The following is a 10,973-nucleotide window of genomic DNA, read 5'->3' as shown; positions in this document are numbered from 1 at the left end:
GGGATTGTCAGTAGAAAGGAATGCAACCAGATTTGATTTTTAGTAAAATAACTCTTACTATTTTTTTGAGAATAAATTCAAACAAACAGACTGAAATCAAGGAAATCTGCTGTGGGAAGTGCTGTGATAATGCAACAGGTGTGGGATGAATAGTGATGGTGATACACATACGCATCAACATGAGTGCGTGTGTGTGTGTGTGTGTGTGCGCATCAACATCACTATAATTGGAGTGTGTATGCTCAGTCGTGTTCAACTCTTTGCAACACCGTGGACTGTAGCTTGCCAGGCTCCTCTGTTCATGGAGTTTTTCAGGCAAGAATACTGGAGTGTATTGCCACTTCCTACTCCAGGGGAATCTTCCCAACCCAAGGATCAAACACGTGTCTCTTGCATCTCCTGCATTGGCAGGTGGGTGCTTTACCACTTGCGCCACCTAGGAAGACCACACTAATATAATAGAAACAGAGAATAGACTGAATTGAGGGATACCACCCTTAGGGTTGGTTGTTGACTTCAACATCTGCTTGAATCCAACAAAAGTACTGGATTTGCTCACTGGATACTGTATCACAAACAAAACTAACAATAATAATGTTTTTATTTATCAAGTCCTTACAATAAAATCAGGCACTAAGCTAAGTTCTTTAAATAAAGTACTGCATTTAAGAATGAAAACAAATCAATAACGTTCTCATAGTTCTTTCCTTATCTTACAAATGCAGATTCCTAGGACCCACTGGTGCCATAAGGAATCCAAATCTTCAGGGCTAGTGCTCAAAACTCTGCATTGAGATCCTATGTTCTTCCTGGGTGCTGAATCTTCAGAGCCACTGCTGTGAATCCCAAAGACTGTGACAATTTCATTCTGGGGAATGGCTACAATTAATGAAAAAAATAATAATTTCCAATTCCAAAAATAACAATTTCAATTAACCTGGACTGCCTTGTGCTTAATGACATATAAATTCTCCAAATAGCATGAAATACCCCAGGGACAAGTACATAAAACATTTAGCTGAGAGTGAAACTGATAGGCATTTTGAAGCAGAGATACTACTCTAGAGAAAGGTGTTCCAAATGGAACGGGCTTCAACCCAAGTAGCCCAGCCTCTCTTTTAACTGTTTTCCATAAGGTGTTTGATCTACAATTATGTTTGAAGGAAGATATGTAGAGAAATAAAAGAAGCGGGTTTCTACAGTCAATAAGTCTACCACATGTTTTCTGAGCATTTGTGTAGCAGTGAAACCAGTAGGAACATGGAGCATATTAACACGAATAATGTTCAGCCTCTGCCTGCGTCTATTAAGGATCTTCAGTTGCAAGTAACAGAAATCAACTCCAGCTCACTTTGATGAGTAGATGAATTTCCTAGAAGATCACTGAGGGTAGATTTAAAATGGATCAGAGAACTAAACAATCAGACTTCATGAAGGTAGAGAGTTATGTAGCTTTAGGGATTAAAGTAAGGAGACCTCACAGGTAGACATTCTAAGATTGTCAACAAAATGATTCTGCTCTAATCTGTGAGTCATTCTTCCCAAGAACCAACACTCAGGGAAAAAACTAGAGTCTGGTTGACCTAATTTGCATGATATTCACCTGGACTAAAAACTTGAGCCTATGGAAAGGCTGATGGCTGAGAAGACTTGAGGAAGGACAGATTACACTCCCAGCCAAAGCACATGGGAAGAGGTGGGGGAGGTCTCCAATGCCAAAGAGGGATACAGAAGGTAGAAGAGAAGCTAAACAAGCAAAAAAAAAAAAAAAAAAAAGCTATCCATTAGATTTTCCACAATGAGCTTAGTTTCAAAGGGGAGGTTTTGCTGATTTTTGGTTCTCCCCATCAGCTCCCATTCCAGAAGTTCTCGCCCATGTAATACTTCTCTTTCATTCTGTGATACAAGTAAGGACTGGTATTGTATGTTTTCATAGGCTCATTTACCCTGCCTACAGTTGATTGGTCCTAGGCTAACCACCTGACTCATTCTAGGCCAATCAGGGACTCTCCCTGGGATACTTAAATTTTAAACAGAGTCCTCTAGGACCTTGACAGCAATTTCCCTCCACAGTCAGGAAGCTGATCACAGGGAATGAAGACAGTTGAGAGATGGAGAGAAGTGCGGCTTTATTTGAGCCTCAGTCTCTAGTTGTCCCTGGAGTCAACCTACACCCTTCTTACCACTATGACATAAAGTAACCTAATATTGTCAGCGACAAATAAGCAAAACACAACACTTTCTCTTTGGTCTGTGTTTGGTCAAAGTGAGATTCAATCATTTTGAAGATCAAAAGTATCCTTAGCAATTTAAGTGCATAAATAGCTACTATCAAGGCCATTTAGGACAATTGCCATCAGAATGACCTGGTGCTTAAAAGAGGAAGAAACCACACACATAATTCGAATAACTTTCATTTACCAAGCACCTGGTGAGGCAGGCATGCAAGGTACCTCACAAACATGATTTGATTACTTTTTTCATTAGTCCTACAAGGACATATTATCTCCATTTCATAGGTAAGAGAAGTTAAGCAACTCACATACAATTGCCCAGAGAGGAGATGGCAAAATCTGGATGAAACTCTGATGCAGAAACACCCTTTCTTTGCCCTGCAGCCAAAAGCACAGTGGCACCCGTTTCTCTTTCTAACAACAGACAGATCTCCCAGGAGCTCATCCCAGAATTACAATCAAGTTGCATCTCTACCCCCTTAAAATATAAAATTGTTTATTTTTGCTGAATCCAGATTCAGTGTTAATTATCACCTCATTATAGCCCATTGTTATTCAGGTTGTTGCTGGGGAGTGGAGTTTGCAAACATATTTCAATAGGACTCAACCCCTCAGGCCACCAAGACTGTTGCATTTCTCTCTGTGTGCAGTTTTTTACAACTCTCTGTTGTTCATTATGGTAAGAATTTATAAGCCTGACACCTTGGCCAGGGAATGGCGCTTCACTATTTCTGAATTAGGGCCCTTCTGGGAGGGTGGAGTGTAGGGCAGAGTGCTTTGTTCATGCAGCCAGCAAGGATGCGTGTTATTTGTAGTCAGGATTCTATCAGTACAGCATCGCAAGTCTTCTCTGCAGATGTAGATGGTACCCTGGGGTAGAAGCAGAGTGTGTCTTAAGTCAGAGAAGATATGACTTCTGCCAGGCCTGGCTTTGCCTCCAGTCAGTTGTGTGATCTTGGGCAAGTCACCTGCCCTTTCTTGGCCACCAGCTTGCCATGAGTAAAATAAGAATGCTGTTCCAGATCATCCAGTACCATCAGACACTCTGGGTAGGATGCTGGCCAAGCACAGGAAGTACTGTGTAAAAGGAGTGCTAGGATCAAAGAGACTCAAGAAAAGCCACATTAAAGTTAAACTGACTTCATTACTAATGAGCTTCCAAGAGCCTTGGATATGCTATTGTATTTGATCACCTTCACTCTGCAACACAGGAGGCAGCATTGTCCAGACATGTTCTTTTAACTTGAAAGAATTTGATTTTTTTCCCAAGAACAACTTTCAACAGCCCACAGGACATGGTGTTTTCTTGGAACACAGTTTGGGAGACCCTGGATCAGAGGATCTGTGCTTTCTTGTATGCCCCAGAAAACCCTGTTCATCACCTCAGTGTCTGCTCTTATTTCACTAAGTTCTCTTTCTCTGGTACCTATTCACCTCTCTCTTGAGCTGTTTACTTCTCTTCATTTCTCAACTGTGGCTTCCCCTATTCCAGAACCCACCATTCATTCATTCATTCATTCTCTCTCCCTCTCTGTTTTCTTTCTCCTTTAGCCATCCCTCCTAACTATTTCCACATTTCCCCTCTTGAAACTATAATCTTTTCTCTGCAAAGCAGTCAGAGATCTTTAGGAAGTTAGACTGGGTCCTGCTGGCTTAAAACACTGCAGCAAAGTCCCACTGCTCTTGGTATAAGTCCAAAGACCTTGTACTGGCCCATCAGGTCACATACAAGTCTAGGCCCACCCTTCCCCTGACCCTCTCAGGCCACTTGCACCCTTTCTCCATATCCGGCAGCCACAGTGCCTTGGCACCTACTGCTTCCTCTGGCACGTACTTCCTTGGATTCACATCAGTTATCCTCTTGGAAGTCTCAGGTCCAGCACCGTCTCCTTAGGGAGGCTGACCTTGTCTCTTTAACTGTAATGTCCGCATATTCCTCAGTCGCTCATTCACATGTTCTTGTGTTTTCCACACATGTTGACTAATTTGTTAATGGCTTCCTCTTTAAAGGAGTGAAAATTCCTTATGAGCAAGACTCTAGTCAGCCTTGTTCACGGCTGTATCCGAAGACTCTATAATGGTGCTGAGCGAAAACTAGGCACTCAATAAATACTTTCTGAATGAATGAGTGAATGAATGATTGAAAATGAATCAAAGAATGTTTCTCCAATAGACAACGAGTTCCTTGATAACAGAAGTGATGTTTTATACTCTTCGAAGTCCCAGCTGTATGATCATAAAACTTTCTGTGACTATTTTCTATTCTGTAAAATAGAGATGACAGTAGGTACTTCATGGATGAAGATGAAACAGAACCTTTGATGTGTTCCTAGCAAGAGTGCCTGGCAAATGTAGCTCATGGGTGACACTTTCATTTCCAGGTCATTGTTTATGGAATCCACAGTTCTTAATGCAGAGTTCAGCACAAAGTAGGCTGGCAACAATAATTTGCCAAATGAATAAATGAATGGAATGAATGAGTTTTCTAAAAATTCCTGTGAATCAGATATATGAAGCATCATGTACATGTTCCCAAAGTCTGCTATGATCCCGGATGGTGTGATCTAAATCTGATGCCTTAAAGAGAGAAGGAGTGCCTCTGAAAATCTGCAAATTACTCCTTCCTGAAGCTCTTAAAAATTAGGAGAAGCCATTGCTCTGAGATACACTCCTACCTGCTAGAGGAGGAATGGATAAAAGGGTGACTGATTTCCAGTGCAATACCAGCCACCATGCCAGACATAAAAGATAAGTCAAGCATGACACGTTCTCTGAACTCACAGACCCATAGCCCAGTGAAGGAAACAGACAAATATGCAATTACAGTATTGTAGGATGAGAGCTACAGGAGATGCTTCCTCGTACAAAGGAGGGGTGACAAAACAAGTCTAAGAAGTCAGAAAATGCTTTCTGGAAGAAGTGATGCCCAGATTAAGAGTAACGAATGAACAAAGAAGTTGTAGAGAACAAACTAGTGGTTATGGGGAGGGGGTGCAATATAGGAGCGGGAGAGTAGGAAGAACAAAGTATTCATTTAAGATAGGCTCAAGGACATACTGTTCAACCCTGGGAATATAGCCGATATTTTATAATCATTGTACATTGAAAATAACCTATAAAAATTGTACAAAATTTTTTTTAAAAATTGAAAAAGAACAAACAAGGAGGACTCAGCAAGCAGAAAAGGAGGCAAGTAGGACTCCAGCCAGAAAGGACCAAGCTCTTGACTGGTTGGAAGGCACATGGGAAAGGGATGTGTTAGCGATGATGCTAAGGATTCTGGTTTGGGCAATCCTGTGATTCGTGGTACCCAGGGGGACGCCTTCTAAACTTCTCCACCTGACTGCCTAGAGTGTGACTGGCATCCAAACTGCATAATTTTCCTTTTTCAGGCATCTGATCCTTAAAAGTTCCCGTTTTTCCTCTGCATCGTTCACTGGGCCATCATAAAGCATCTGCTGTTGAAGGCTAAGGCAGGAATGGCAAAAACTTTCATCTAATCAGAGTGTATGAGTGTGGGTATGTGTTTGTGTACTGGAGTCCCTTGAGGGAGGAGAGGTTCTTGTAGACGAAGAGCTCACTTCAATGACTCTATTGTGGTAATTAATATACTCCCAAGGCAGACTATGCTACTGAAGGAAAGATAAGCTGCTCTCAAATAGGGGCAGATGTGATGCCAGGAAATGTGAACACTTTAGAAAGTATAGAAGGTCCTTGAAGCATGGGGAGCATCTGCAGATAAGAAGGCTGTTCTAAGTAGGAATTTTCATACACTGCATTTAAGTTGACAAAGCACTTTCATAATCATGATTTTATTTTAATCTTCCAAGTATGATGACCACTCAATATGACAATATTTGAGTAATACTAAAAGGTGTCCTCTATATTCAAAGACATAGATTGAATTTCCATGTCACCATTCAGAGTAGGTATATAGCAGAGGGATGTAGAGCCTGAAGGAGAAAGAAATGGCTTCTATCCAGTAGGGCAGGAGGCAGGATTATCTAGTCCAGAATGCAATGCCCATTTGGATACCACTCAGATAGAGACAGCTAGAGGTAACCAACTTCTGCTATTCCAGTCTCATTGCCAGGACATCCCTAATGTGGAAATGGATGCAGAACAGGGACCATCACACTTTGGCCCACAGGCCAAATATGGCTTCTTGCCTATTTCTGTAAATAAAGATTTATTGGAATGCAGCCCTGACTGTTTGTTTCTGTACTGTCTCTGGCTGTTTGCAAACAATGATGGCAGAGTTGAGTAACTGCAAGAGAGATCATAAAACCTAAAGTATTTACTATTGACCCTTTGTTGACCCTGATGTAGAACATTGTACAGCATCAAACACTGCTGAGACTTAAACATCTGTTCTTAACACTCTTCTCCCAGGTCACCATGTATAATAAGCAAAGCTAAAATTTATGTATTGTTACAGCTGTTCTAGCTGCTCATGTTAGACATCCATTGCATTGGTCTATGGCTGTGCCCCACTGATGGTTAATTTTTAAAAATATTATCCCAGTGATAGAGGCTAGAAGGTAACTACTCAGTTCCCCAACCTCCCTTGAAGTGAGATGAGGCCAGGTGACACAGTTCTACACAATTGAATGGAGGTGGAAATCTGCTCAAAGCATTCTGGGAAAGTTTTAACTTTAGTCTTTTCCCTCCTCTTCCTTCTTGGATAGTGATATGATGCCTGGCACAAAGGCGGCCATCTTATGAACAATATATAGAAAGAACTAAATCTCTAGAGGCATCGTTTAAAAACTGCAATGCTAACAACTGCCTATATGTAGACTTCTTCCTAGGCGAGGAATATTAAATTCTATTTATTTATACAGCTGTTATTTGGGAGCCATAATTTGGTGCTACACATACACATCCTAACTAATACAGCACCCACAGGCCTCATGCATTTCAGGTCCCATTAAAAAGGTCATTCCTATGGGGACATGGCTACACCATGCACTTCCAATATACATTGCTGCTGCTGCTGCTAAGTCGCTTCAGTCATGTCCGACTCTGTGTGACCCCATAGACAGCAGCCAACCAGGCTCCCCCGTCCCCGGGATTCTCCAGGCAAGAACACTAGAGTGGGTTGCCATTTCCTCCTCCAATGCATGAAAGTGAAAAGTGAAAGGAAAGTCACTCAGTCGTGTCCGACTCTCCATGACCCCATGGACTGCAGCCTAGCAGGCTCCTCTGCCCCTGGGATTTTCCAAGCAAGAGTACTGGAGTGGGGTGCCATTGCCTTCTCCAATATACATTAGACTCATCTAAATCCTTTGATCTGCTTCAAGTTCACCACACAACTCTTGATTAGAACTTGCCTGATGGATGGGTTGTGAGTCAGAGACAGCAATTCTGGTCTTAACTCTGCCACTGATTGACCCTCAGTCTCCATGCATCATTCTTGCTCTCTCTAGAGTTTCAATTACTTTATCTATAAAATTTAAAAAGCTAGACTTCAGTCTCTGCTCTTTCCTCTTCTTCTCTCACTACAAATTCTTTAATTCTAAAACTGCAGAATAAGTGACTAACCCTTTCCAAGGCATCTTCCCAACCCAGGGATCAAACTCTGGTCTCCTGCATTGCATGCTGATTCTTTACTGTCTGAGCCACAAGGGAAGTCCAACATGACTATAAATAAGCATTAAAATAACTACAAACTTCCTGGTGGTTGGTAGATGAGTGGCGATGGGGCTGATGATGGTATAACTCATGGTTAAAAGAAAAGCAGAAGCTTATAAGATGACAGTTCTTACTAATGTAAAATCCAAAATATAAAGTGCAAAACTTATAAAGAAGACAAAAGACCACTGAAAGGATATAGCTTTAAGCAGTGGGCCCTAAAAGAACAGTGCCAACACTAGCATACTCCTTTACTTCTCAAATATGCTTCATTCATCTTTCAATTGATATTAATAACATGTTTATTTCAACATTCTTTTTCCACTAAGACAAAAATGATGACTACAAACAAAGCTAGTGGAGGTGATGGAATTTCAGTTGAGCTGTTTCAAATCCTGGAAGATGATGCTGTGAAAGTGCTGCACTCAATATGCCAGCAAATTTGGAAAACTCAGCAGTGGCCACAGGACTGGAAAAGGTCAGTTTTCATTCCAATCCCAAAGAAAGGCAATGCCAAAGAATGCTCAAACTACCCCACAATTGCACTCATCTCACAGGCTAGTAAAGTAATGCTTAAAATTCTCCAAGCCAGGCTTCAGCAATACATGAACCGAGAACTTCAACATGTTCAAGCTGGTTTTAGAAAAGGCAGAGGAAGCAGAGATCAAATTGCCAACATCCGCTGGATCACTCTCTTGCTTTTTCAATGATCCAGTGGATGTTGGAAACAGAAACATCTATTTCTGCTTTATTGACTATGCCAAAGCCTTTGACTGTGTGGATCACAATAAACTGTGGAAAATTCTGAAAGAGACGGGAATACCAGTCCACCTGACCTGCCTCTTGAGAAACCTGTATGCAGGTCAGGAAGCAGTAGTCAGAACTGGATACAGAACAACAGACTGGTTCCAAATAGGAAACGGAGTACATCAAGGCTGTATACTGTCACCCTGCTTATTTAACTTATATGCAGAGTACATCATGAGAAACGCTGGGCTGGAAGAAACACAAGCTGGAATCAAGATTACCGGGAGAAACATCAATAACCTCAGATATGCAGATGACACCACCCTTATGGCAGAAAGTGAAGAACTAAAGAGCCTCTTGATGAAAGTGAAAGAGGAGAGTGAAAAAGTTGGCTTAAAGCTCAACATTCAGAAAACGAAGATCATGGCATCTGGTCCCATCACTTCATGGCAAATAGATGGGGAAAGAGTGGCTGACTTTATTTTTCTGGGCTCCAAAATCACTGCAGATGGTGACTGCAGCCATGAAATTAAAAGATGCTTATTCTTTGAAAGGAAAGTTATGAAAAATCTAGACAGCATATTAAAAAGTAGAGACATTGCTTTGTCCACAAAGATCCGTCTAGTCAAGGCTATGGTTTTTTCCAGTGGTCATGTATGGGTGTGAGAGTTGGACTATAAAGAAAGTTGAACACTGAAGAATTGATGCTTTTGAACTGTGGTGTTGGAGAAAACTCTTGAGAGTCCCTTGGACTGCAAGGAGATCTAACCAGTCCATCCTAAACGAGATCAGTCCTGGGTGTTCATTGGTAGGACTGATGTTGAAGCTGAAACTCCAATACTTTGGACACCTGATGCGAAGAGCTGACTCATTTGAAAAGGGCCTGATGCTGGGAAAGATTGAGGGCAGGAGAAGAAGGGGACAACAGAGGATGAGATGGTTGGATGGCATCACTGACTCAATGGACATGGGTTTGGGTGGACTCCAGGAGTTGGTGATGGACAGGGAGGCCTGGTATGCTGCAGTGCTGCTGCTGCTGCTAAGTCACTTCAGTCGTGTCCGACTCTGTGCAACCCCACAGACAGCAGCCCACCAGGCTCCCCCGTCCCTGGGATTCTCCAGGCAAGAACACTGGAGTGGGTTGCCATTTCTTCTCCACTGCATGAAAGTGAAAAGTGAAAGTGAAGTCGTTCAGTCATGCCCGAGTCTTAGCGACCCCATGGACTGCAGCCCACCAGGCTCCTCCAACCATGGGATTCTTCAGGCAAGAGTACTGGAGTGGGGTGCCATTGCCTTCTCTGTGCTGTGGTTCATGGGGTCGCAAAGAGTCAGACATGACTGAGCGACTGAACTGACTGAAAAATGATGACTAAGACTTAATAAACAATGCCAGTTACTAATGCACACTAAATATCTATGTTTGTCTCTCCCTAAGCTCAGAGGCTTCCCTTCCTACCAGAAGAAAAGTGTTGCCTGTACTAGTATATAACTCAAGTGTGCTCAGTACTTTATAACTAGCAAAGTGTTTTAATCTATTTTGCATTTTATCTTCATGACAATATGTGAAGGAGACAGACTCACAATAATTATCCCTTGTTGCAAATGAAGAAACTGAGGCTCAAAAAGCTAAAGCAATATGAGAAGGTCCCCAGGTTTAGTTCAGGACTGAAACCAAACCGCATCCCATTTAACTCCATACTTGGGGTTCTTGCAGCAAACAAGACACCTCTTTTCATATCAGGCATTGCTCACAGCTATATGCAGGCACCATGTGGCAGGTACATCTCGAGAGCGTGATCTAGGGCCTCTCTGGGTAACTTCCAGGCAGCAGCCCCACTCTATTTCTATTTCGACCGCTGTCAAACAGAATCAATGAAGCTTCAACATATTATCTCAAATATATAGTCCTGACAGCGGGTTCGATGCCTTACAATAGCCTAGTTATAGCTGATTTTTAAAAATTAAGATTAGACACAGGAAAATGGAACAAAGTGGAAATAAAAGATATGAACTGAGTCTTGGTCTGATGAATCAATAAAGGATAACCATGGTTCACTGTCGGTCTCTTCGTCTGAATCTGACCCTAAAGACTAGGCTATCACCCAGATATTGCTTGCTCTGGAAATCCAGGTCACCATTTCCAGACTGTCTCATTTATTTACACAATCATTCATTCAGCAATAGAGGAGAAGCGATGAATGGGACACTTTGTCTAGAGAGACTATAGAATATGCAGCTTCAGAGCCAGGACTTGAGGACAGAGTTTACAACATCTTTCTATGCCTTGACTTCCTCAGGTTTAATAATAATCATAATAGGCAGAACTATTAGGAGATAACTTCAAGCCAGGCACTGTTC

This window comes from Bos mutus, chromosome 3 (genome assembly GCF_027580195.1).
Source record: "Bos mutus isolate GX-2022 chromosome 3, NWIPB_WYAK_1.1, whole genome shotgun sequence".
Taxonomy (NCBI): domain Eukaryota; kingdom Metazoa; phylum Chordata; class Mammalia; order Artiodactyla; family Bovidae; genus Bos; species Bos mutus.
This window is presented reverse-complemented; position numbering follows the sequence as displayed.